At 37.2% G+C, this 27,986-nt stretch overlaps 1 long non-coding RNA gene across 1 annotated transcript in view; it reads right to left on the minus strand.

Moving 5' to 3' along the window:
• Positions 1-1,851: 1,851 nt before the first annotated feature.
• The window catches only part of LOC121100978, a 32,093-nt gene continuing 5,958 nt past the window's right edge, over positions 1,852-27,986 (minus strand). Inside the window, exons 2-3 of the long non-coding RNA XR_005832782.1 lie at positions 15,810-15,973; positions 1,852-1,889 (exon numbers count right to left, since the gene is read on the minus strand). This is a non-coding gene — a long non-coding RNA (uncharacterized LOC121100978). The remainder of the gene's footprint in view (positions 1,890-15,809; positions 15,974-27,986) is intronic.

Genomic DNA, 27,986 nt, shown 5'->3' on the forward strand with positions numbered 1-27,986 from the left:
TGTCTCTCTCTGTCAAATAAATAAATAAAATCTTTAAAAAAAAAAATTAGCCCTTGCACTCCCCAGTGAAACTGCTCAACCAGATCGCCCCAATACTAAAGCCCATCATCAGCAAGGCCCCTTCATGGCACAGACCTCCTAAAAAGTCAGCTTTTAGATGCTTTATGCTAAGGGGTGCCTGGCTCGCTCAGTCAATAGAGCCTGTGACTCTTGATCTCAAGGTTGTGAATTTGAGCCCCATGTTGGGTGGAGAGATTACTTAAGGAAAATAGTAATAAAATAAAAACAAAAAGATTGTCTAAATACTCAATGCTAAAGAAAGAACAGTTAATCAGCATTACTAGACATCTGAGGAAAGTCCTTTAAAGGAAACAAAAACAGTGTGGTGAGAAGAAAAGAACAAAAAAACTATCATTAAGATTCTCAGGGAGATACGAGACGATAATTTGACCATGAAACAAGAAAAACTATTAGGGGGGAAAAAAGGCTTTAGAGGACAAAAAGGAGCTCCCTGAAATTATCAAAATTATAACATAAATTGAAAACCCAGTAAGAGGGTTATAAGATAAAGTTGAAGCAATCTCTAAGAAATTAAAACAAAATGACAAGAGATGGAAAATTGACAAGCGGGGGAAAAAAGAGGTCATTTTAGGAGGATCAAATCTAAATAAGATTTCCAGAAAGAAAACAGAAAATGGAGGAGGGGAAATTAACAAAGAAATACTTCAAAACATTTCTGAGCATTAAAGGTTATGAGTTTCCAGATTGAAAACGTTTACCAAGTTCCCAGCCCAGCAGATGAATATCTATCCACACCAAGTTATTTCTTCATGAAATTTAAGGAATCAAAGATAAGACAGTAAAGCTTCGGTGAGTAGGAGGGATAGATTACATACAAATGATCAAGAATCAGACTGACTTCAGGCTTCTCAATAGCATCAGCAGAGGGCAATAAAATGATGCCTTCAAAACTCTGGGGACACATGATATTTTTGCCCAGAATTCTATTTCCAACCAAACCTATCAAATGTAAGGGTTTTTATACATAAACGTTTTCTAAAGTTCACTTCCCAATCACCTTTTCTCAGCAAGTTGTGAAGGATGCCCTCCTCCAGGAAAAAGAGTAAACAAAGGAGAGGGAGGACGGGGATTTGGGAATCCAGGACTCCTAACAACAGAGACAGGCAGAGGGAATACTTAGCAGAATGAAGGGAGATCTGAGGACACATCTGAGATGAAGAGAGTAATCAGTCCAAACTAAATAAGGTCAGAGGATCCTGGGACAGATGTCTCCAAGAGCATGAAATTGATTATTGCACCTGGCATATTTGAACATAGTAAGAAAAGAGTTACACCTCTCAAGGACTGTTTGGGGACAAAAGACTAAACAATTAAACATATATATATTAGATCCAGGAAAAGCAAAAGGTTACTGAAGAAAGGAAAAGTAATAATGTCAGTTAGTACCACTTGGTTTAATTATAAATAGCATTTACCTAGTGAAAACAATGTAAATATATGGCTTAACAAAATCACATATCGCATGGAGAATGTATGATTGTGATGCAGGCAGGGAAATGGAGGAAGACAGCTAAATCCTCATCTTGCGTAATAAAAATAGATAATAGGTAATACTGAAAAATCAAGATAAAGTAGTTACTTCAGTTGCAGTCCAGTAATGTTATTTAAAGATTTAGAGGCGAATTTATTTTTTTTAAGATTTTATTCCTTTATTTGACAGAAAGAGAACACAGCTGGGGGAGCCGGAGATGGAGAGGGAGAAGCAGACTCCCCACTGAGCGGGGAGCTCCAGGTGGGGCTCCATTCCAGGACCCGGATCATGACCTGAGCCGAAGGCAGATGCTTAACCAACTGAGCCGCCCAGATGCCTGTGGAGGTGAATTTAAAAAAAGAAGCAATCAGAGTTAATCTTGTCTCTGGGAGGAAAAAAAACATAATGGTGGGGACAGCGAGAGAAGATAATTGTTTTTTGTAATAAGTTTTGTAGAACTGTTTGACCCTTCTTGCATACATGATGTTGACAATTCTTTTTTTTGAACTCCCAAACCTGTCAGATAAAACCCAAACTCTTGGCGGTCCAAGAGCTCACCCTATGGAGTCAGAGTGACCTGGATTCTAATACCAGCTTGGCCACCTCCCAGCTATGTAACCTTGGGCAAGTTATCTAAGTTCTCCAAACTCTGTGAAAAGGGGGATAATAATAGTTCTCATGGTGACGGTGCAAACAGACTGATCCACAGCCCCGGTTGTGAAGGATGAAGAGAAGAAGCCACGTGAAGTCTCGGCATTATGCCTGATGCGTCCTTAGTGTTGTGTAAACTTTCGCTAATGTTTCTCGCCTTGATCAGGCTGACATTCAAGACTCTCTGTAGTCTCTCGCATCTGCTTTTCAGACCTCCCGTCTTATTCCTCTTCTAGACAAACTCGAAGCTTGGGCCAGGCCCTTCTCATCCTTCCAGAAATCTACCGCGCTCTTGCCTGCCTTCCTGCAATTGTTTGTTTCCCTATTCACCAATCTGTTTTGGTTGAGATAACAATGGAAATGAAATGTGTTACACCCGGTAAATAACTAGACAATATTTGCATTCATAGGATCGAAATCCAAGATGTAAATATTTCCTCTAGGACCTAACTGCCGAAAGGAGGAGTTCCATTTTTGTTCAAGATGTGTTAATCTTGTCATCGCTCAACGTTGCCATGGTTCCTGTTTGGCACTTCCAGGCCTTAAGCTTATGCCACCACATCTGAACAAGTGGAAAGAACCACATTTGATTGAGACAGGGAGACGGGCAGGGTAAGGATCTTGTGAGATAAGTCAGTCTTGCAAGTGGAAATGCAAGCCAGAATTTTGGGGTCTCAGTTACACACTGATTCCCGCTGCTCCTGACACTGCGTATTTCCAGCTTTGTTTTTTTCCAGGGGAATGGGGAACAATTTATTGTGTAAACCAGGGAGATACTCTTTTCCCTTTTCTGTGGCACAATTTAAGTGGGGAAAACCCAGTAACCATTTGCTTGTCGTTTTTTAGAATAAAGTCTTCGATTTTGTAAGTAACTTGTTAGAGCCAGTTATTTTATTAGAGAGACTTCATTAGAATATAGAGATAAACATGTTCTAGCCTAAAAAATAAGGATTAGCCCAGAGAAAATTCAGCTAATTAACTTGGACAATTCATACTCCTCTGTCGACTTCACAACTATTTTCAAGTTCACAGTCTAGAAGGGTTCCTTGGACAGAAATCAAAATTGCGTTTTTATGAGACTCGATAACCTATCTCTGGTGACATTTGTGCCCTATGGTACTTTCTTGGTTCTTATCTAGCCTCTTAGAGACTTTTGGTCTCTGGTGCATATGGGAGGTAAATAGTAATATGGGAATAGTACTAATTAATCTTGATTGCTTAAAATGCTCACAAGATTTCAAAACTATAAATCATCTTATAAGATTTCTTTTGCAGATTTAAAGAGGAGGGATAATATCATCTTCCTTCTAACCGTCATTCTAAGGTGAATTCAGATAGACCATCCAGAATCTTGTACAAATTCAACAGCATTTTGTCATTTATTATCTTTACCACCCATATTTTGTTGACACTTGGGGACATTTTATGAATGTCCCTAAAGCATATGGTACTAAATCAGTTGCTATAAGGTGTACATCTGTGTAGATGAGGAATATTCTCTGTCCTCATAGGGTAAATAATTCATGAGGGGCTGTTTCATGTAAGCTGTATCAGTTTTTTAGGTGTCAATAGTAAAGTGAGAGATGAGAACATTCTAATGTAAAACAGAAAAGTAAAAACCCTCAGATTAAGTTTTGAAAACCCTATTCACTTGGCTTTAAAGAGGGATAAAGTAGAAGATATTTAATAGAGCAAGGACTTCTAAACTTTTGCTTTGGTTTCAACTTCAACTTTAGGATACTACAGGAACAATTAGAGCACAGGTCAATCTCTATTTTAGATAATTTCTTCTAAACTGTGTATTAACCCATGATTGCCCTTTACTTCTAATTCCTTTCTTGGTTATTATATCTTTGTTAATTTAAACATATGTGCCTGTTTAAATCTCCTGGTAACAAAGTCCTGGATTGCAGACAAGGATATATTGCCAATGAAAAGTTGCCAACTATAGGTTGGGATTGTTCCTAAAATAAGGTCAAATCCAGGGGCGCCTGGTGTCTCAGCAGTTAAGCATTTGACTCTTGATTTTGGTTCAGGTCATGATCTCAGGGTTATGGGATCAAGCCCCGCATCAGGTTCATGCTCAGTAGGAAGTCTATTTGTCCCTCTCCCTCCATCTGCTACCCCCGTCTCTAAAATAAATAAATTTTTAAAATCTTAAAAAAAAAAAAGGGTCAAATCCAAAAAAGGATCCATAAACCAAGTTTCCAGGACCCTTCCGTAGGCACTGGCTACCAATGACTACCACAAAAATAACACTGAATATCAACCTCTGTGGTTTGAAAATTTCATCTGATAATGGCATCTTCCTTGGGTTCAGTACTACAGTGACTTCAAGTACAATGGTTGCCAACTCTTCGATTAACAGATTGATGAATATCCCGAAAAATTGGGCAGTTCTCGTGGTAATCCCACTAATGGATATTATGCTTGATAAATTAATTATGCTCAGCTTCTGTGCAGAGTGGCAAACAATTAGAAAATCAAAGAGAAAACAAAGATAGACAATTGCACAAGATACAAATTTCCAAGAAATGGCTTGTAGCATCTCAGATAGAGGAGAACAGAACACATAGACCATTCCAGAAACATGGCCCACAACAGGAGATGACTACCTCATTAGTCTGCCTCATGTGGCTGAGTGGCATGGAATGCTGTCTTGCACATGCACGTGACGTGAGTGCAAATGCTTTTTGTTTGTGACGATTTTACTGCTGTCTATGCAGGACTCAGTCAATTACATGTGATGACCACGTACTTTTTCCATTGTAGCATCTATAAGAATGTTTAATTTGGATTTTCCAGAACAGCAGCTAATGAATGGCCAACGGGGCCTCACATCCCTTCCCACCAAGTGATGTCCAGGGAACCCCACCCCTGATTGCAGTTGGTAACTGACCATTAATATTTCCCTGATTTCTTTCTTTCTTTCTTCTTTCTTTCTTTTTCTTTCTTTCTCTTTCTTTCTTTCTTTCTTTCTTTCTTTCTTTCTTTCTTTCTTCCTTTCTTTTTTTTAAGATTGTATTTATTTATTTGACAGAGAGAGGGACTGCCAGTGAGAGAGGGAACACAAGCAGGGGGAGTGGAAAGAGGAAGAAACAGGCTCCCAGAAGAGCATGGAGCCCGATGTGGGGCTCGATCCCAGAACCCTGGGATCACGCCCGGAGCTGAAGGCAGATGCTTAAGGACTGAGCCACCCAGGCGTACCTCCCCCCCCCGATTTCTTTCTTTCTCTTATTCTACTTTTTTCTTCTCTCTTTCATCTACTGGTAATACGCAGATTGGGGTCAAACACTTCACAAATTATTTCTGGTTTAATAGTCCTCATTTTCAAATGTGCTTTTCAGACTTTAATTAAACCTAGTCTCCCTGAGGGCCTACGGGGAAGCAGTGTTTTTTCTGCTTTCCAGAAGGGGACAATGGAAAAGGAATAATGACTACAGACAGTAGCAGTGGAAAGGGACAATAAAAAAGAAACTCTCCTGACCTATTCTGAATTTAGAAGCTTTTCTGCCTGTCTTCAGACCTAAATTCACACTATGAAGCATTTTGGAGAAAATCTGTTTTCTGAGGAGGTTGAGAGAGACATTATATTCTATGTTAATAACATGAGAAAAATCTCATTAACTAATTTCTTATAGGTGTTACATCATATATAAAGTAAAATACAAAATATGAGAAAACTGTCCAGTTTCAGCTTATTTGCTTTAATAAGAATTATTTTTTTTATTTATTAAGTAATGAAAATGATTATTTTTTTTAAAGATTTTATTTATTTATTTGTCAGAGAGAGAGAGAGCACACACAAGCAAAGGGAGAAGCAGACTTCCTGCTGAGCTAGGACCCCCACACAGGACTCAATCTCAGGACCCCGAGATCATGACCTGAGCCGAAGGCAGATGCTTAACCGACTGAGCCACCCAGGCGTCCCCAAAATGATTAATTTTTTTTCTAGGCAAACTTGATTCATAATTAGACCAAAAATAATTATAATTTGGCCTACCTTCCTTCAAGTCCTATAATTTGATAATCTTATATAATTATAATTTATTGAGACAATTGGAAATATAACCACTTTGTCTTTAAAATCCACACATAAGTGGGTAAGGCAGCCAGTGGTTAGTTGTAGCTGTATTTACTGAGGCCAAAGAGCACATTTGCAAGTGGTATGCCAAAATAATAATAATAATGATGATGATGATAACAATAATAATAATAAACATAGGAAACATATTTTGGGGGGATAATGAAGTATCCTTGAGAAAGCACCTATCCTTTCTTCCACAGTAAGGCAAAGAGAATTTTCTTTTTAAAGGGAGATGGTATAGGCCCATTTTTAAGGAGAAGGCCAAAGACCTCCCCCTCCTTGAGGTAGAGTTCTGCACAAATCTTAACAGCTTATAAGAGCAGAAGCGATGTGTCACAGACATCAAATTGATGAAGATCCTCTCATAGAAAACTTGTATTTTTTTAATTGACGTAATAAATAACCTCCAGTGTTATGTTCATTTCAGGTGTACAGTATAATGATTTAACAATTCTATACATTGCCTAGTGCTCATCACGATAAGTATACTCTTAATCCCCTTGTTCTGTTTCACCTACCTCCCCTATGGCAACCATGGGTTGGTTGTAAAATCTGTATTTTTAATAACTGCAGATGAAGAAATGAAAAGAATGAGAATGTTCTACAGCCATCACATTGGAAAGAAAACACTCTAGCATGGGCCAGTTGGAGTGGACAGAGGAGCAGGAGTGATAGAGTCCAGGGGCAGAAGAAGCATAGGACATGGACAATATGAGGTGAGAAATGGCTTCCTCTGTCAGTAGGGCCCTGGCCTGGTGTTCATTACAGTTGGCTTCTCACCATCCTTCCCACACACCAGATGATCAATCCAGGCTAACTGTGGTAATTTCATTCACCTTGCCAGTAACTGGCTTAGGAAAGGGGCTTGTGACCCAATGAGAAAAAGTCTGCTGAGGGGCTTCTAGAAAAGGTTTTCTCCCTCTTAAGAAAGAATTAGAGGAAGAGATGGACTTTCTTCTTTTATTGGGAATATACTCAACCAAACCTTTTTTCTAAAAATTTGCAGAGCGGGTGAATGGAAAGAACTTCAGTATTTGATGATATTGTTGAATTATTAATCAACCAATCTTGAATCCTCCCCTACTTCTGGACTTCCATTCATGTGAAATAATGTTTCCTTATGCTTAAGCCAGTTTATTTATTTATTTATTTATTTGTTGAAGATCTGATTGGCTTTATTAATCGGTTCATGAATCAGGCAGCACCCCATCAAGTAGAGGGGAGCTCCCAAGCCAGTTTAAATCAGGGTTTTCTGTTATTTATTAACCAAGAGTTCTCTAATTGAAATAATTAATGAAATATATTGGGTATTTCATCAAAACTGTTGCAGAGTATATTTTTATTATGATTTTCCTAATACATATTTATACTTAACTGAGCCTAGTTCATTCCACAATTTGGGTTCTCTTCTCAGCTCATAGATCTTTCTCAAGTCCTAACTCAAGAATTCCTTTATATGTTGTTTCATTGAGAGGCATCTGAACTAATTGACTCTAAATAACTTTGCAACCAAGATACTGGTGTTCAGAAGGGAAGTTAGATAAACAAGCAGCATCACTACAAAATAATGCTTAAAACATCTATGCATGTGTCATATATGATCCCTTCTAGGTTATGTAACAGATGAGCTAATAAAGATATCATCAACTAGTCAACTTGATGTTCCTAATAATGCGGCCAGAAAATAACTAGAATTTATAAAGAATTTCTTTATTCCCCTCACTATCCTACCAATGATGACTATCTTATTAATTACAATATATTCTCCATTCTGTGCTGGCAATTGAGAGCTAAACGTTCACCGTGGATATCAATATTCATGTTGCTGGGATTAGGAACAATGGGTATGAAAGAATAGTTTTCTCAAGGATCTTGATCTTTGGCCAGTATTGCTGAAGCTAAACAATTACAGGTCTTTCAGAAAGAATATCTTTGGGTTAAATTTGATTTTTTAGAGTAGCATGGCAAGAGCAGCACTACAATGAATGCAGTCTAAGGCAAGTTGGAATAGTAAAGTGAAGTGGGGTGGCCTCTATCCTAGAGTTTCTGACATTCTCTGGGGCCCCTTTGTATGAGCCTCAGGAGTGCTCTGTCCTTTTGCCAGGACTCTTTTGTCCTTAGTTTGATCTTAATAATAGCATATAGGTAACACAGGGAGAAATATAGTAGGGGAGATATTAATTCTTGCACCCAGCATTCTTAGGAATACATTCTTTCCTTTCATATTTGTAGTCTTTCTATAGTGCTTTCGTGCACCTAAGTGCACCTGTAACACATCTGAACTATTGCAATATCTTGACCTCTGTTACTTCCCACCTGAAATAGATCTCATGCTCCTGTCAAGTTGCCTTTCTTGTCCACAGTTCTTATTTATTACCCTCATGACAGCTAGAATGATTCTTTTAAAATATTTGCATAATGTACCGTATTCCCTCCTCTTACTCTCAACTTTTCTGTATCATTATATTTTGATGTGTTTCTTGTAAGCAACATGTAATTGAGTTTTGTTTTCTTATCCAGTTTGACAATTTTTGTACTTTAATTAAAACATTTATTTCACTTACATTTAGTATAATTATTGATATGTTTTGGTTTATATCTACCATCATAATATTTGCTTTCTATTTGTTTCTCCTGCTCTGTGGTCTATTTTCTATTATTTCCTGTTATCTTTTGGGTTGATGTTATTATTGTCAATATTCCAATTTCCTCCCTCTATTAGTTACACATTCTTTTATTATTTTTTTACTGCAGAGATTACAGTATTAGCTTATCAAAGTCTAATATAATATTAGTTGGTATTTTTACCCTCTCACCAGACTGTAAGAGCCATAGAATCTCGAAACTCTATTTTTCCTCCTCCTGACTTATATGGTATTGTTGTATTTTAATTTCATATTTATTGAAAACTCCACAATAAATTATTGTTATTTTATACAGTCAATATTTATTTATGCTTATTCACATATTTACTCTTTTTATTGCTCTTTCTTCTGTCTTGCATCACTGGGTTTCTATCTGTGACCATTTTCTTTCTGCCTAAAAAAATATCTTTGTATTTTCTTTTCTATGAACCTGTTAATATGAATTTTATTGAGTTTTGCTTGTCTGGATATTTATTTCAGTTTCATTCTTGAAGGATATTTTCATTGGGTATATATAATCTTAGGTTGACAGTTATTTTCTTCCAGCATTTTTAATTATCCATTTTCTTCTGGCTTCCATAAATCTATGAAGAAGTTAGCTATAAGTTTGTTGTCACTTTGAAATTTATTGCTCCTTTTTTTCTCTATGATTTTAAGATTTTTTCTCTTTGTCTTTGGTTTTACTATGATGAATCTAGGGTGGAATTCTTTTATTTATCCTGCCTGGGTTCATAGAGATCCTTGAAAATGGGGCTCAAGGTTTTTTGTAAATTTTGAAAAATTCTTAGCCATTGTCTCTTCAAAAATGGCTCCTGTCCCATTCTCTTTCCCTCTTTCCTCTTGGGGCTCCAATTATATGTATCTTGGACCTTCTCACTGTAAGCTCTGTGTCTCTTATCCTCTATTCTGTATTTTCCACACTTTTTTTTCTCTACATTCTGGATATTTTCTTCTGCTCCATCTTCCAGTTCACTAAATCTCTTTTTAGCTTTGTCTAATCTATTATTAATCTTTTCCATTGAATTCTTAATTTTAGTTATTGTATTTTTCAGATATAAATTTTGGGGGGCTCATTTTTAGATTTTCAGTTCTCTTCCAAAATCGCAGTCTTTTTATTGGTTTTACATAGTAAATACAGCTATATTTAAATCTGTGCTGGATGCAGCCTCAGCAAGTCTGTTTCTATTTTCTCTGGTTTATCTAGGTTTCCAGCATGTCTCCCTTTGTGTGCTTGGCTATTTTCGGTGTGATATGTTTTTACAGAAATTTGCTTCTATAGGCAGCAAGGGGCTCTAGCAATCCAGTTTCATGATTAAGCTGATTTGAAGCAGGGATTCAGTCCCTGTGAAGGTCAGTTGACTCCCTGTTCACCTTACTTTTTAATGTAGCCTATCAAAGTATCAACCTAAAACCTAAATGGTTTACCAGGTTTATTCCCCACCCCTTTGTGATTTAATTTTTTTTGCCTCGGCTTTATAAGCCTGTCAAAAACACTGATTTCTCAATTTCTCAGCCACTTCTTCCAGAATTGGTAAAGGCTCTATAGGAAAAGTTCCCTAACTGCCAAGCTTATGTCTGTGATTTGTTTTCTCCTGGAACTTGGCCCTGCAATTCTTAATTAACTTGTTGGTTCTCTAATGCCTTCAAGGAATTTTTTTCTAACATTTTGTCTATGGTTTTTGTTTTTGTTGTTGTTCTCAGTGGGAGTGTTTGTTCAAACTACCCAGTCTACCATGCCAGAAGTGAAAAATCTGATCCTTTAAAAATATAAGTCGAATGATAACACTGAAACTCTCCATAAGTAAAATGAAAGTCCAATGACTTTACAGAGGTCCAGAACAGCCTATATAATCTGGATCCAGGCTACCTTTCTAACTTTATTGCCTCCGACTCTCAAATAACTTTCCAAAAATCTAACGATCAACTCAATGTAAACTTCTAAAGTAGAAAGGCCACGAGATATGTCTATTTTATAACCCCCATAACATTTAGCATATTATCCAAGCAATATATCAATTATGATTAAATTTGTATATATGATAAAAAAAAAATAAAGCCCAAAATAGTGGCTTGAACTAGACGGTTTATTTCCCACTTACATGGAAGAAGTCTGGAGATAGGAAGTACAAGGGCGTTATGAAGGCAGCAAGTATCAGGACCCAGGCTTTTTTATCTTGTTGCTTTACTCTGCATGGTTTCCATTCCCAAGGTTTATCTATGGCCTAAGGTGGTGCTAAAGTTCCTGATCGTAGCCGTAAGGAGAAAGAGGGAAGTAAAAGAGTGCCCCTCCATTTTAGCAGTCTTTTTAGAAAACATAACATCTCTGCTTTCTTCTGATTACCTAGCCAGTCATGTGGCTTCACCTAGCTACAAGGGCAACTCAGACTTTTAGCTGAGAAGCAGTGGGCTACGCTAAAAAAAATTGAGTACTTTCAGTAAGGAAGGGGAAATAAGACACTGTTATGCAATTAGCAATCTCTGCTACAAACACTTAGTACATTTCCCCCTAAAATTTCTTGGATTGTCTCTTTTTCTTGATCTTGACCATCTCAACTACTGCATAGACTAATTCATTCATGCTTACGTCATTAAAATACATGATTTCAATCTTCCAAAGATTCTCCATGCAAAATCCTACAATCAAAACATCTCCAAGTAAAACAACTTGTCTTCTTTTTCTTATGCAAACATAGAAATATTATTTCTTTAATAACATCCTTTTTGGCAAAATGAGAGAGGGGAAATTTTCCCCTGAACACCCAGAGTGGTCAGTCACATATCTTCAGTGAGTTTACTCTGATCTACTGACTTTGACTGCTTCTATTTAGTCCAGATCTATAGTTAATTTATGTAGTGTGAGTGCCACTGTCTTAGTCCATTTGGGCTGCCATAGCAAAATAACAGTCTAGGTGGCTTATAAACAACAAAGTTTTATTTCTCATAGTTCCGGAGGCTAGGAAGCCCAAGATCCAGATACAGAAGATTCAGTGTCTGGTGAGAATCTTTTTTTGCTTCATGGATGTCCTTCTGTGGGAGAAAGGACAACAGATGTCTCTGAAGGCTCTTTTATAAAGGCACTAGTCTCATTCATGAGAGGTCCATCTTCATGACCTAATCACATCCTAAATGTCCCACCTCCAAATATCATCCAAATACCATTAGAGATTAAGTTTCGATATATGAATTTTGGGGGGACACAAACATTGTGTCTATAGCAGCCATTGTCTGTGAACCTCTAATTAATGTATTTATTGGCACCAATACTTTCTATATTGGATTTTGCTTAATGTGTGTCTTTTCCACTAGAAGTAACCTCCAAGCGGTAGGAAGCATGTCTGTTTTGCTCCTGTTCCTAGCATTTAGCTTGGTGTGTGGGGCATGGTAGGTGTTCATATTTGTTGGAGGAAGGAGGAATTTAACCTTTACTGCACACCTATAATATGCCAGGTAGTACAGTATTTTGCAAATATAATTTTATTGATTTTTCATAATAGCCAAATGAGATAAGAATTATATCCCCTTTCACAGATGAGGTAAATGAAGCTTGAAGGAAATAAATAATTAAACTAAGTCACAAAGCCAGAAAGAGGTGGGTCTGAGGTCTGACCTATAACCTCTGTCTCCATTGTAAAGGCTCATTTTACTCTGGCACATTTATGTCAACCAGGTGGGCTGTTCCCTGGCTTCCTTTGCTAACAGGTTGACTGATTTCATGATAAGATGGAAATAGTAAATAGTAGATTATTATCCTTTCAATGACAATTCGTGAAGTCTCCTTGCTTTGATTAAAGGAATTCCGTTATAACAATTAGATTATAGGCATAACAGTAGGCAGTTGGGGGAGTTGCTGGTTTTAAAAAGGATAGATTCAGGAACATGTCTTCAAAAATCAAACAATGTGGACATTTTCCTACTCCACTACCACCAATCGCCCACAAGGATCAGTTGTTTAGGTGATACAATTTTGATATTAGGATCACCAGGAAAAAGCAGAAACAATGACAAAAATTTCAGCCACAATACCAGATAAACTTTAAAGGGTAAGGAAAAGGCAAGAAAGGCAGAAAAGACAGAGGAAAAAAGAAGAGAGGGAAATACATACAAAAGAGCAGAAAACAGGCAAAACAGTGAAGTGGAGAGAGGAAGGGGGCGGCACCCATTTGTTTTGTTGTTGTTGTGGGTTTACTTCCTTTAGCTACTCAGCTTTCAGTCCCATTCTTTCAGGAATAGCATCCCCATTTACTTTGTGGTAATCCCATCCTCACTTTTGGATACCATCTGGTGGGACTGTTGTTCGGAGACCCTGGCTTCCCCCAGTCCCTGAGTGAAGAGTTGAACCTAGCTAAACCAGTTAAATGCTCTCTTCCTGGAATCAGAATCCTTTGTTTCGGATGCAGCTGTTTGAAAAGTTCATGCTTTGGAGATTCATGTGAGCTCTTTGGGTCTGTTCTTTCCACCATTGGGTCTTTAGCCTCCTCTTCTCAATCCTTGGAGCTTCCCCGATTTTCCCAAAAATTCCTTTCTTGCTTAAGTGTACCAGAGGCAAATACGGTTGTTTGCAATCAAAGAACACGAGCTGATACAGCCAAGGAAGAAGGCACGTGGAAATAAATATGCTGAAATTAAGATCCGGGATGAGATCCATCGAGAGCCTGTTTTCAGTTCCCAAAACACTAGGTACTGGCGACAACCTCGTTTAAATCTGAAGCAAAGTACAAATTAGTGTTCAATCATCTTAGATCTCTAGAAGCAAATATACTCAACTCTATAAGGTAGCAGAGGGTCCCAAAAGGTGAGAGTAATATTCTTTCTCAAGGATAATCTATTGTAGGGTTGACATCACAATATGGAGTACTGAAAAAGTATATGTTTCCTGAAAGACAGAGTTTACCTCAGTTTCTACGTTACAAGATCTTTGTGTCTTTGATAATTTCACATCTTTGGCATGACTAAAGGATTTTTCCATTCAAATCAACATCCTTCAACTTGGCTAGTCCCTCCTTCCTCCCCCCTGACTTGCCCCATGGGATTCTTTCTTTTCACTGCCAAGGATTAAATTCTCTGTGAAAGCCTTGAAGGCAATAGACATCTGTACGGGAAAGGAGATACGAAACTGTCCAAAAAGAGAGAAGCACTCCCAAAGCTTAAGTGAAAAAATAACTGAACTCTTATTCATATTGGAAAAAAGTCTGGTTTCAAACTCAGTCTTTTATCGACTTTTTTTTTTTTGGTCATAAAAGGATCATCATTTATGTTGAATAAGAAATGGTTATTGTTCTACTTTACCAAAGATGCTGAGTTTGCATGTTTTAAACATCAAACAAACATCTCCATAGAGAATGGCTTGCTGCCAATATCTGGTGAGCAGGCCAGACTTTCAGAGCAGCCCACTTATACCAGTTCTGTGTTGGTGGGTGAGCAATTCAAGATAGAGGCTGAATTAGAATTCAGTCCTAATCCTGTTTTAGTAGGTCTTAGCTTGATGGTCAGAAGACAATCCCACATTGCTTTAGTAGGACAGATCCATTGCTCTCTCCTCAAGCCATGCACATGAAAGGCATGGTGTTGTTAGCAATGTGCAAACAGCAGTGAGTACAAATAAAAAGGACCCACAGCATAGAATGTAGACCTTAACTATTACCTTGTTCTCAGTCCTCCACCTTAATCTCTCTACCTTATAAATATCTTACATTAATATTATATTCTGGCAATTGATGTGTGGAGTCCTGTGTTGTGCCAAACTAAATTGATTGTCAGTTTAGACATGATAAGGGGGGGGGTCATGTAAGAATGATATATTATCAGAACTCTATGATCTCAACATTAGTCAGTTGTTCAGTCTATTAATCTAACAACTCATGGGAAGCCGGAGGCTGGAAATGAGGGAATAGGATTCAATGGACAAGAACAGTGCTCTAGATATTAACTCTTAGAAAATAGCTCCTTGAAAATATCTTCTCTTTATGTTTATTCACCATGGGAAATGGTATATTTTTTTGTTCTGTGTGGAAAACTTAGCTTGGGGGAAAAAATCACATAGGTTATTATGCCAGGTTTCCCAAATGGTTAGATGACTGACCCCTTCAGTAAGAAACCTAAGGGTTCTTTGCTTTTCTTATAATTGCTCAGGCTTCAATTCTATTGAAAAGTGCCTGGAAAAGCCATTCTATGAAATGACTCTTTAATATTTGATAAATGAGTCAGTCTTGGGGCCTATATGGTTGCAGCAGTCTTGCTTCTCAGCTGAGACTGCATATGTTCACATGGGATGGTCATTAAGCAAACCTTTTAAGATGAGAGGACTTTAGTTCTTCTGTCTCATTTCCCAGAAAGAAGAATAATGGTATAAAGTCTGGAGAGTTAAAAGGGAAAGTAAAGGGTATGCACCCTTCCCCCACCACAGCTTTCTAACCTAGAAAGGCAACATAATTTGTGGTAAAGAGCTGTATTCTAAGTGGCAAAGTAAATAGAAGATATTTATTCCTGAATCTTCATGACACTTTAATGAGATAGTGGGAGAATATTATTATTAGGCCCTTAATGATTTGAGAAAATTGAGACAAAGGGATGCTGGAAAATATATTAAATATTACTCTATTAATCTGAATTAAAAGACCAGAACTTGCTCAAATATCTTAGTTCAAGGAAATGAACCTCCAGCTGGAGAGTGAATTGGACAATATAGATACTAGATATTCAGCTTTCATCTGGATTCAGATGTTATTTCCATTCTAGTCCAAGTGGGATTTGCTTTTAACCACAGACTAAGAGAGCTCTGGTCTCTCCCTAGAGAAATCAGACTGTCAGACTTCTCCCTAGGATTTCTCCTTCCTGCTACACACTCCCACAGCCCATGCACGCCACACATACCTACCAGCTGCCCACCAGAACCAGCTGCCTCAGGACAGGGCTGTCAAGGGAAGTCTTCCTATGGATGGACAGCCCTTGGCAGCAGCAGGAGTCCTCAGCAAGATTGTCCCTTTGGCCTCAGTTTTGACTTTGGGCTCTGACCCAGGTCTGGCAAAAGCTAATACATACCTGTTGTAGAAAACATGAAAAATACACAGGATTTTTAAAAATTGCTTATACTCTCATCACCCAGAGTGATCACTGTCACTATTTTGGTATAGTTTTCAAAAATTTAACCTAAATAAAACACTTAAATGTTCGTTTAGTTGGGGTCACACTGTATATGCAATTTTGAATCCTGCTTTACTTCTTTTTTTTTTTTTAACTTTGTATGCGAACATTTCTCCAAATTATAAAAACATTCTTTGTAATCGCCACACACCATCTATGATATAAAAAATAATGATTATAGAGCTCAAGGAGAAACCACAAAACTGAAGGGGGAAAAAAGTAAACAATCTAAAAGTTGAGGACGGAGGAATGGTTGTTCTAATTACCAATTTGCAGATCCTAAATGTAATGGAGGGGGATGGTCAAGGAAAACATTAGGAACTGGCACATAAGGAATGAAGCTGCTTTGATAAATGTATAAAATAACAAAAAGATAGTTATTAGCAAAGGCCTAATATATAATATATAAATACCAAGAAAATGATTGTTATTGTGCATCATCGAATTATATTGGTAAGATTAATTAATGTAGTTTTATTAAATAATAAAAGGGAAATGCCTACATTTTAAAAAGAAGCCTAGAGAATAGATGCAAAAAGGAGCTCATTAACTGTAAGAATAATATTGTTAACATGGCATTGCAGGTTCTGACATTAGATTCCCTTTGTGCTTCAGTGAGGAGTTAGAAAAAGAGGTAGACAGGATGTTAAAGACAGAACTGTCTAATTCCTCCCCACCCCTGCCAAAGGTTATTCCCAAGGATAAGAAAAAAGTGTGGTAGTATTTGACCTCTAGCAAAGTATTTTGTGTTCACTGGAGATTGATCCAGATACCACCAGCCCCTCCCTCCCTTTGCTTCTGAGCTATCTCCCTCTTCCCAATTACCAATTAGCCAAGGGGTGGGCTAGAGCTGCGAGGACAGAGCCCTCGAGAAGACTCTGGCTTATTGCAAAGATAATGGGCTGGGAGTCAGACAGAAGCTGCCTTCCAATCCAAGGGTTGTCACTTCTGGCTGTGTCACCAGGGCAAGTGACTCAAATTATCTGGGGTTCCCTTTCCCCCTTTATACAGTGGAGATAATAACATCCTCTTTCTTATAGGATATTAAATGAAAGTTGGTTATTGTTATTTAAACTTCATTTTTATTTTTCCATATATTTCAGTCCCCCCCATCCCCACTTTTTTTGATCATGGAGGTATAGCTCATTTCAACATTGATTCTGGTTTCTTGTTCATCTTTATCATTAATCCCCTGAATTCGTGCTATGATAAGCCAGAAAGATTCTTTCATTTCAGTACTTGTCATTTGATGTTTAATAAAGCTCATAGGTGGCACTAATAATATTCTTAAAATATTCATTAAACAAAAATTCCCTCAATAAATTTTTTATTGAGAGCCTAATATGTGCTAAGCACTATGTCAAATGATATGGCTAGAAATTAATAAATCCTTGGACAATGTCCAATATATTTAGAAAAAGGTTTAGGCAAATATTTTTAAAATATATAAGGCTAGTAAAAATTGGATTCTCGGTGTAATATAAGTTAATGACAATATTGGTTTAATTTTAGGAAACTTTCTGATAGGGTAAGAATATGAATTAAGAAATTAGAAAGGTAAAATGGAGTAGTAATCAGGAGACTTTAATTTCAGCCCATGCATTAGCTATACAATTTTGAGCAAGACATTTAATTTTTCTGGACTTTAGTTTCTTTATCTGTACAGTGGAATTCGGGGTCACAAACTAAAATAAATCAGATACTCTCCTAAATAACTTATGGGTTCAAGAGGAAACCAAAATGGAAATTATAATTAGAAGGGTAATTAGAAAGGTAATTAGTATTAATTAGAATGAAATGCATGTATGTAAATGAATTTAAAATACAAGATTGAAAACAATAGAGCTACATGTGCATCTCGAAAAGGTAGGAAAAAACAAAGTTGAAAAAGAAAATAATGAAATTAACAGTGGAAAGTAAGGAAATAGAAAAACAATAAAAATATAGATTATTAACAAAACCATAGTAAACACTCAATAATCAATTGCTGAAAGAATGAAAAATTTAAATTGTAGTTGCAAAACAGCTTCATTAATCAAGCAGTGGGTCTTCTATAAGCCACTACTAGCTTGATTCTAGCCACTGCTGTATTTTAAATTTATAAAAGTATGTTTTAGAGAATTAGTCAATAAATCAGATGTTTCTCTACATCTAAATGCCTCTAGGAAGTGTGAATTAATGATGTGTCTCTTGATAAAAATAAGGGAAATTTAAGGATAGAAACAGTTAAGATTCTATTGGCTATCTCACAAGTAACTCTAGTGAGCTTCTCATACCTTTGATGTAACTTCAAATTGAGATTGTGTGTTCTATTTGGCTGAAGTCTTTTAAACTATATCTTTTTAAATAACTGAAATCATTCATATACCATAAAATTCACCTGTTTTCAGTGTAGAATTCAATGAATTTTAGTATATTTACAAGGTTGGACAACCATTAATCACCACTAAGACATTTCCATCACCCCAAGAAGAAATTTCATTCCTACTATGGTCACTCATCATTCCCACTCCCGACCCTAGGCACCACTGATCTGCTTTCTGTCTCTATATATTTGCCCTCTTTTGGACATTTTATATCTTAAGCATAATGCTTTTAAGGGTCACCCATGTTGTTAACCTATATATTTTACAACCAACGTATATGGTTGTTCTGTATGCTGTCTACTAATCATCTTATTTCAGTTTCAAGGTAAAAATATTAAATAAAGCCATTTAAAGACTTAAAGAATCACATACATAAACCCTAAATGGACATTCCTAATGAAAATCTTTTTTATGCAACTTTAATTGTTTGTCAATTATAAGAATAATAGGCTCAGCATATTAAAGTACTGAAAACAGAGAACTATGTATTAGGATGTAAAGGCAACCCTTTATTTAAATTTCTTAGCCTCTCTGTGAGGTTGAAGGTTTTTTTCTAAATATTTAAGTCACTAATTCATGTTCTGTGAATGAATTAATCTGTTTACTCTTTCTATAAATGCTTTATTATTATTACTACTATTATTATTATTATTATAACTCATTTCCCTTTTCCAGTTATATTACTGGTAAATACTGTCCCCAATTTTGAAATTTGTCTTTTAGTTTTGTTTATCGTTTTTTTTTCTTTCTTTCTTTCTTTTTTTTTGGTATCCAGAAGTTTTACCTTTTTAGGTAGTCAAATTTGTCTATTTTTATCTTTGTCATTTCTTCCATTATCTTTATGACTAGGAAGTGAAGAAAACTAAAGCAAGGTTAGAAGACAGGGTGTGGTAGGGTGTCAGTGCATACAGGGTGGTCTGAAAAGGCCTCACTGATAAAATGACATTTGAGCAGAGGCCAAAAGGAAGAGAAAGAAAAGCCACATAAGTCATAGAGAAAAACATTTCAAGTGTTGAATTTAACAACATTTTTCTGCATCTATTGATCCTTTTATCTCTTAATACAGTAGATTAGGCTGACAGATACTGGCATACACCAACTTGCTCATGATGTGTTTTTGTTGTTGCTATTTGGGTTGGGGGGTTATGATCTATTTTTATTTTTACTTTAATAAGAAGCTAAAGAAAGAAAATCAATGCTCAGAAATCAGTTGCATTTCTGTACACGAATAACGAGAACGAAGAAAGAGAAATCAGGGAATCCATCCCATTTACAATAGCACCAAAAACCATACGTTACCTTGGAATTAACTTAACCAGAGACGTAAAGGACCTTTATTCTAGAAACTATAAATCACTCTTAAAAGACATTGAGGAAGACATAAAAAGATGGAAAGATATTCCATGCTCATGGATCGGAAGATACAAAATCAATGCTCAGAAATCAGTTGCATTTCTGTACACGAATAGCGAGACCGAAGAAAGAGAAATTAGGGAATCCATCCCATTTACAATAGCACCAAAAACCATACGTTACCTTGGAATTAACTTAACCAGAGACGTAAAGGACCTTTATTCTAGAAACTATAAATCACTCTTAAAAGACATTGAGGAAGACATAAAAAGATGGAAAGATATTCCATGCTCATGGATTGGAAGAATTAACATAGTTAAAATGTCCATGCTACCCAGAGCAATCTACACTTTCAATGCTATCCCGATCAAAATACCGAGAACGTTTTTCAAAGAACTGGAACAAATAGTCCTTAAATTTGTATGGAACCAGAAAAGACCCCGAATCTCCAAGGAACTGTTGAAAAGGAAAAACAAAGCTGGGGGCATCACAATGCCGGATTTCGAGCTAATGTGTGACCAGTGGGTCAATTAAAGAAGTACCACTTTTTAAATAATCTACACAGTTTCTTAAAGGTAGATCTGCTCACCGAGACGTTAGGTTTTGCTTTCCTGATAAAAGGCACAGATGTGGCTATCACTACTGCTTTCTCTTCTATCCCCACTTTTTTCCTTGAATGTGGTAGTGATGCCTGTAGCTGTAGCAGTCATCTTATAACCTTGAGGCTATGAGCCCTTGATGCTATTCAGCTGTGGGCAGTCATCCTTATGAATTTGATTTCAAAAAGATAAACTATCATTTGTTTCAGGTTTTATTAGCTAAAAGCATTCCTAATTAACATATGATAGTCATTGACTACTCTCAGTGAGATAGAGGAGGACAGAGATTTCCACGAGGAAAGGGTTTCTCAACCTCAGCATTATTGACATTTAGTATTGGGTAAGTTTTTATTGTGGAGGTTGTCCTCTGCATTGTAGGGTTTTAGCAACATCCCTTGCCTCCTGTATTCCTTAGATGACAACAGTAACCTTACATACCTTTCATAGTTCAACTGATGAATTATCAGGTTTTGTTTGCTTGGAAATGTCTTTATTTGTCCTTCATTTCTGAGAGGCAGTTTTCTTTCAGCACTTTGAATGTATCATCCCACTCTTTTCTGGCCTGCAAGGTTTCTGCTGAGAAATCTGCTCATTGACTCATAGGGGTTCCTTTATATGTGAGGAATTATTTTTCTCTTGCTGCTTTTAAAATTCTTTGTCTTTGATTTAGATAATTTGGTTATAATGCATCTTGGAAAGGATTATTTTGGATTAAAATTTTGGGTGTGGTTTACCTATTCGCTTTATGAACTTAGAAATCCAGATCTCTTCCCAGATTTAGAAATTTCTTAACCCTAAGGGGGGGTAATCAGAAGGGGGAATGAAACATGAGAGACTATGGACTAAGAGAAACAAACTGAGGGCTACAGAGGGGAGGGGGGTGGGGGAATGGGATAGACCGGTGATGGGTAGTAAGGAGGGCACATATTGCATGGTGCACTGGGTGTTATATACAACTAATGAATCATCGAGCCTTACATCGAAAACCGGGGATGTACTGTATGGTGACTAACATAATATAATAAAAAAATCATTATTAATAAAAAAAAAAAAAAGAAGCTAAAGAAAGAAAAGTTCACTATGACTAGTCTTCGAGGTAACTCCCAATATATAATTTGTGTATAGAAGTGATGGTGAAGGTAAATATTTTAAAATGCTCTTTGGAGTCAGGCTTATATGCTTAGAATTAGAAAATTGTATGCTAATTCCAATCGTGGCAATCAGTTCTGAAACACTGTAATAACTGGAGGCCTCTGCTGAGTCCTCTGGGACCTAGCTCTTACACAACAGCTTACTAATTCCACACCAGCCTTATATGACTTTGCATGAGTGTGATAGGACAGTGCCCTCCCTGACCCATTGGGATGGAGCAGCTCTAGAACCGGCTCTGTACTCACGAGCGTGTATAAAAATTGGGTGGTGGGCAGCGGATTTGAAGTTCATAGAACCACCCTTGACCAATGGAGAATGGAAATCGGTAGGTAAATGTTAACCCTTTTTGTCTCCTCGAAAGCATGCTTAAGGCTCCTCCATGATGGCCAGCTCAGGAACACATCTTGTATTGGCTTTTCCTCCTTCCCAGTTCCACCCCCTCTCCTCTCAGCTGATATTCCTGCCTCCTGGCCCTATTTTTTCAAATAAACTAACTGCATGCAAGCCTTGTCTCTCATTTTGGAGGAACTCAGCCGAAGACATATGGGATACTTGATATATGCAATCTATAGTACTTCTTAGTAAATTCTTGCTGAATAATGGACAATGTTGTAGCAGTAGGTTTGTATTTCTCACTTGAATTGCATCATTTGAGTAGTAGGAATTTTATAGAAAATGAACCCTAATGTTAAAGGAAATAAGTCCCTAATGTACATTTGATGGCAGATCTGTCATTTAACCTGTATATCAGGGTTATTATCATTCGGAAACTAGCTTAGGCCTCAGGAGAAGACAGTAATTGTATAAAATGATGTCCAGGAGTCCAGGTTCTATATGTCTGGGCTTCCTTTTTGCTTGAAGGTGTGCCTGCCTCCCCCACCTTCCCTCCATTATAAATAAAAATAAAGGAGCCAAGTCAGAGATAGAGGTGGATCCTTTATTTTACTTATTTAAGTAATCTCTATGCCTAACGTGGGACTCAATCTCACAACCCCAAGATCAAGAGTCTTGTGCTCTACTGAGTGAGCCAGCCAGATGCCCCAAGAAGTGGATCTTTTAAATGCGAAAGGGTTTGGTAAGAGAGTGGACCCGCTTAATCTTCTCGAGACTTCTAGCTGCTCTCCAACCTATCACAGGCACTTGAGAGTTCTGTAACAATTCAAAATTCTAGGGGCACCTGGCTGACTCAGTCAGCAGAGCACATGACTCTTTTTTTTTTTTTTTTAAGATTTTATTTATTTATTCGACAGAGAGAGAGACAGCCAGCGAGAGAGGGAACACAAGCAGGGGGAGTGGGAGAGGAAGAAGCAGGCTCATAGCGGAAGAGCCTGATGTGGGGCTCGATCCCAGAACGCCGGGATCACGCCCTGAGCCGAAGACAGATGCTTAACCACTGTGCCACCCAGGCGCCCCAGCAAAGCACATGACTCTTAATCTCAGGGTCATGAGTTCAGACCCTATGTTGGGCATGGAGCCTACTTAAAAAAATACATAATAAAAATGAAATAAAATAAAAAATAAAATTCTATCCTCATGCAGCTTTTTTGGACATTACCTCAGTACCCCTAACTAAGTACTTGCTCCACTAGTGAATCTATTATTCTTTCATGACCTAATTATTGCACATTTCTGCTGGCTGTAAAAATGTAATATTGTCTACTGAAATAAGATTATAATCATTCTAGAATGTTCTGTTACAAGGTCTATAGGCATAAGCGGAGTTTTCAGTTCCACATTAAAAATGAGCTACAATTTAGACAAGTCTGCCACGTTTCTGGGCAGTGAGACCTCATTGAAACAAAAGCAATCAATTCTTATTATCTTTGCTATTAGAAGAAAGCAGTGGTGAAATTCTTCCAAAATAGTAGATAAAGTATAATACTTTAATGGATTTTTCCCCGTTGGATTTGCCGCCTAAACTATTTTTATTTTCTTTTGGTCTAGACCAAATTGCTAATGATTTCACATCCCTTTGCACACATTGTACCTTGTGGATGGGACCCCACTGGTGTTGATTGAGAGGTTCAAGATGGTCTAGGAATGCAAAGTGCCCTTGGGAAAATCACATGCAAATAATGAGGTGGACATTGTACCTAAAATACTGATCAAAATGCAATTCAATCTGTGCGATAGCCTTTAGGCCCTTGTGGCCCAGGACAGCCACAGCCAAGTCAATGGAATGGGGGCCTTTCCTGAACATAAGCAAGTTTAAGCTTTTAAAATGTTCCCTTGTTTCCTTGTTGAAAATGGAGTTCAAGCTTAGGTTTTAAAAAACTTCACTTTAATGCTTTAAAGGTGGAGCTGATGACTTATTACTATTATTTATTTTTAAACATAAAACATACTTTTTAGTCTTTCTCCTTAGGAATATTCCATCTGTCCCTGTAGGGATAATAGGCTGCCAATTTAATAGGAATTAAATTGGAGAATGTTAAATACATAGGGACTCAATTTTATTCTATGCAGGGCTGTTTGCTATCATGATGTTTATCGGGGAACAAGCAGCCTCAAAGAATCTTTTAGTGTGTTGTTCCTAGCCCTGCTTTCTGCTATGTTTGGTGTATTTTCCTGGTCATGTTAGTAATATTGTTAGAACATAGAGGCTTTTCTACCCCCAAATGTCCGCCATTAAAAAAACAAACAAAAGCAAAAACACGACAACAAAAAATTAAGACAACTAACGATACTTATACACTTAGAATGAATTATCAAAATAAGGAGCTATAATTGCAGTTTTTTCCATCTGTACTGGGCACTACCAGATGCTCATTCCTTGGCAGATATATGCATCAATGAGGCAGCATAGTTTCTAAACTACGATGCTGCTATTATTTTACTCTGAAATTATTCTTTAAAAAAATATTTTTTAATTTATTTAAGTAATCTTTACACCCAACATGGGGCTCAAACTCATGATCCTGAGATCAAGAGTCCCTTACTCTACCAACCGAGCCAGGCAGGTGCCCCACATTGAAATTATTCTTATCTAATTTCCAAAGATCCATATTGTGCCTATGTAGTTGGGGGGGGGGGATTAAGAAGTGTTTGAGGGGCGCCTGGGTGGCTCAGTCGTTAAGCATCTGTCTTCAGCTCAGGGCGTGATCCTGGCGTTCTGGGATTGAGCCCCACATCAGGCTCCTCCGCTGGGAGCCTGCTTCTTCCTCTCCCACTCCCCCTGCTTGTGTCCCCTCTCTCGCTGGCTCTCTCTCTCTGTCAAATAAATAAATAAAATCTTTACAAAAAAAAAAAAAGAAGAAGAAGTGTTTGAAATGATTTGGGAGTCTCTGGTTACTTTTAACCTGGAGGAAGAATGTCCTTGGTGAAACACAAACCAAATTGTTCTCCGGCTCCTTTCCATTTGCCCTTTGTTTACAATAAGGTTATGCAAATATACCTTTAAGCTGGGGGAAGGGGTGGGGAAAGGTGGTCTCCTTTTGTACTTTCCCAGGTATAGAAAAGACCATCGCATAGGCAATTTCACCCGCTAAAGAGCACACAGTAGATATTCAATTAATTACACTGAAATTGGATCAGTCTTTTCTTTCCCGTCCTTAGTTCTTCTAGGGAGAACAAAACCCCACATTTCCTATCTTCTAGTTCTTACCAATATAGCAGCCACAAATTATTATATACTTTTAGTTAATTCTACTTCAAGTACTTTTCAGGAGAGAAAAACCATATTGTAACCTAATGAAGTGAAAAATAATCTGCAATACAATTCAGATGAGATCAGCCACGGTTGTTAATATGCATTTGTGGGATGTTGGATGTTCTTTCTTTAATTAGTCGATATGTTTTATTTGTTTTTATTGTCTGTCTTTGCAGCAGCATTATTCATGAAATACAACTCATCATGTCCTTAGGATGGACAGAATAGCAAGTGGTGTTGTTAGGTGGTTGGAGGGTGAATGGGAAGGGAAGAGAGAGGAATGGCAAATGAGTTCACTATAAAATCTACTCAACATTCAAAAAAAAATGCTGACTTGTAGATCAAAGCCATTTGAAAATATGTGAAGGCCTGAGTCTTACATGAGTGACTCATCTGGTACAACTAGTAATAAGATGAATGCTAAGTTAATGCCTTATTAGAACAGAGTCATTGGAAACAGTGCCAAAGACTATTTTCTTTGGACATTTTAATAATGCAGAGCTGGGTAGAAATGGCGATTTGCCTCCTCTGAAGGTCCTACAGATCTGAAAGGCTCTGGGGTCAAAATCTTCCTGTTCTTCTAAAAAAAGGAACAGCATAAAGAAGCTCTATTTTCAGGCAGCTACTATGTATTCACTAGGAATTTACTTCAGCTACAGAATCATTACCATTGAAAAATAATTGACTGACCACTTGTATACTGTGCTAAATATTATGTATTTAAAAACATATCCATAATAATCAGCAAAATGGCTTCTTCATTCTAACCTTAGTTTTATAATAGAAGGTGTTTTTATTATTCTGACAATTGTAGGGGAAGAAAAATCATTTTCCCTCTACTCTTCTGAGTTCTTAGCTGAGACCCTTGTAATAAAAGGCAGATTAACAGGAGAAAAACAAACAGAAGTTTATTGCCATGTATATCTCATGTATACACAGGATACACTCAGGAAAAATGAGTAACTCCGATGTGTCTTTAGAATTCAGGATTAAATGCTATCTTAATAGGGAAAGGGGAGGGGAGGTATAGGCCTCTTAGGGGAGTGTGGATGAGTTTTTAGGAAAGATGAATGGGCCATTAGAAGAATAGATGGGAGGTATGATAGTCTGTGACAAAGTTTGTCTGAGTATGGTGTCAACTTGAAGTTTCCTCTCTGTGACAAGAGTCAATGTTCCTTGGTTGAGAAAACTCCAGGGGAGGGCATCTATGACACCTGAGTTCCTTTTGGAGAATATGTCTTCAGGCAGATAAAGGGAGTTCAGAGAAAGTCCTGCATTTGCTTTTTAAGTGCCTGTAGCTCAGCTCAAAATATCAATATAGCAAAGCAGCATGTGGTGGCATGTCCTATTACCCTTCACAATCATAAATAAAAGAAAGATATTTCACGTAGGAAGAAATGAAAAAAATAATAGCAAAACCCTCATTTGATATTGACACTTCAAAATGGAAGATTTGACTAATAGAAAGCTAGTAAATTTTTTAGACGTATTAACTAAGTCAAGCTTTAAACAATGGATCATTTTATCTGAAATTACTCTATTCATTATAGGCTTTGTAGGAGGTCTGTGCCTAGTCATGTCAAGTAAATTCTTAGAAAATAGTTCTGGAGCTCATCCGACTGGAGGAAGCACATGAATTCTTCATATCCTTAAACTAGGATGGAACGAATGCATTTCCAGAATACAGAAAGGCTGAAGGTTCCAGTTCTCATCGGTATTTAACATGATGTCCTGTCCCTAAACAAATGCAAAGCTATCAGAAAAGGAGATAGATATTCAACTCGTATCTTCTTACTGTTTTCACTGGATTTTGCTGTTTACAAAAAAAAAAAATGCTTTGGGCATGATGTTCCATGAAAAAGAGTAGTCAGCAAGTTGTTCTAGGCTTAGGTTGGACAGGGAGAATTTTACAGAGATCAAGTAAAGAACAGAGAAGGAAATTGAATACCAATGAATGCCCTTGACCAAAATTTTGATAATGAGCTTGTTTCCTAATGTCATAATTGCTGAGCTTAATGTTCTTCAGAGATATCTTGTGAAAAATCTCATAGTGAAGTTCATGTGATAAATTATGTTGACAACATTATTACATAATGTGGGATTTAAGAAATTCTTTATAAGTACTTGTTGAGTGCCTATCATATGCTTGACAGAATAAAGAAAATTTAGCTCCTTTGTCAAGATGCTTTTTATTGGAACTATTCCTTTCAAGATTCTTGTTTTTATCAGATAATTTTGGATCAATGTTGGGTTAATACAGACTATTACCCCATTTTACTCAAGTATGTATTGATATAGATGTAATTTAACAACCATTTTTGTAATGCTGGTTATGACTTGAATAAGGAGTATGTTTAGAAACTCTTTTAAACATCAAAGGTAAACCACTGAGTTGGTATTGTCATGTGATCCCATTCCTAGCTATAAATAACTAAGGCAAAATAGCACCTGGACCTTCTCTTCATTTTTTTTTTTTTAAGATTTTATTTATTTATGTGACAGAGAGACAGCCAGCGAGAGAGGGAACACAGCAGGGGGAGTGGGAGAGGAAGAAGCAGGCTCCCAGCGGAGGAGCCTGATGTGGGACTCGATCCCGGTACGCCAGGATCACGCCCTGAGCTGAAGGCAGACGCTTTAATGACTGCGCTACCCAGGTGCCCCTTCTCTTCATTTTTTGATGGAAAGCTTGGTTGGCATCTTTGCAGTTAATTTTATATTTAACTCAGTTAGGCCGAGTCAGTTATATACTTAATTTTCTTGAGTTTGACAAGTGTGTATAGCATGTAATAAAA

This window comes from Ursus maritimus, unplaced genomic scaffold, assembly GCF_017311325.1.
Source record: "Ursus maritimus isolate PB19 unplaced genomic scaffold, ASM1731132v1 scaffold_10, whole genome shotgun sequence".
NCBI classification, from domain to species: Eukaryota; Metazoa; Chordata; class Mammalia; order Carnivora; family Ursidae; genus Ursus; species Ursus maritimus.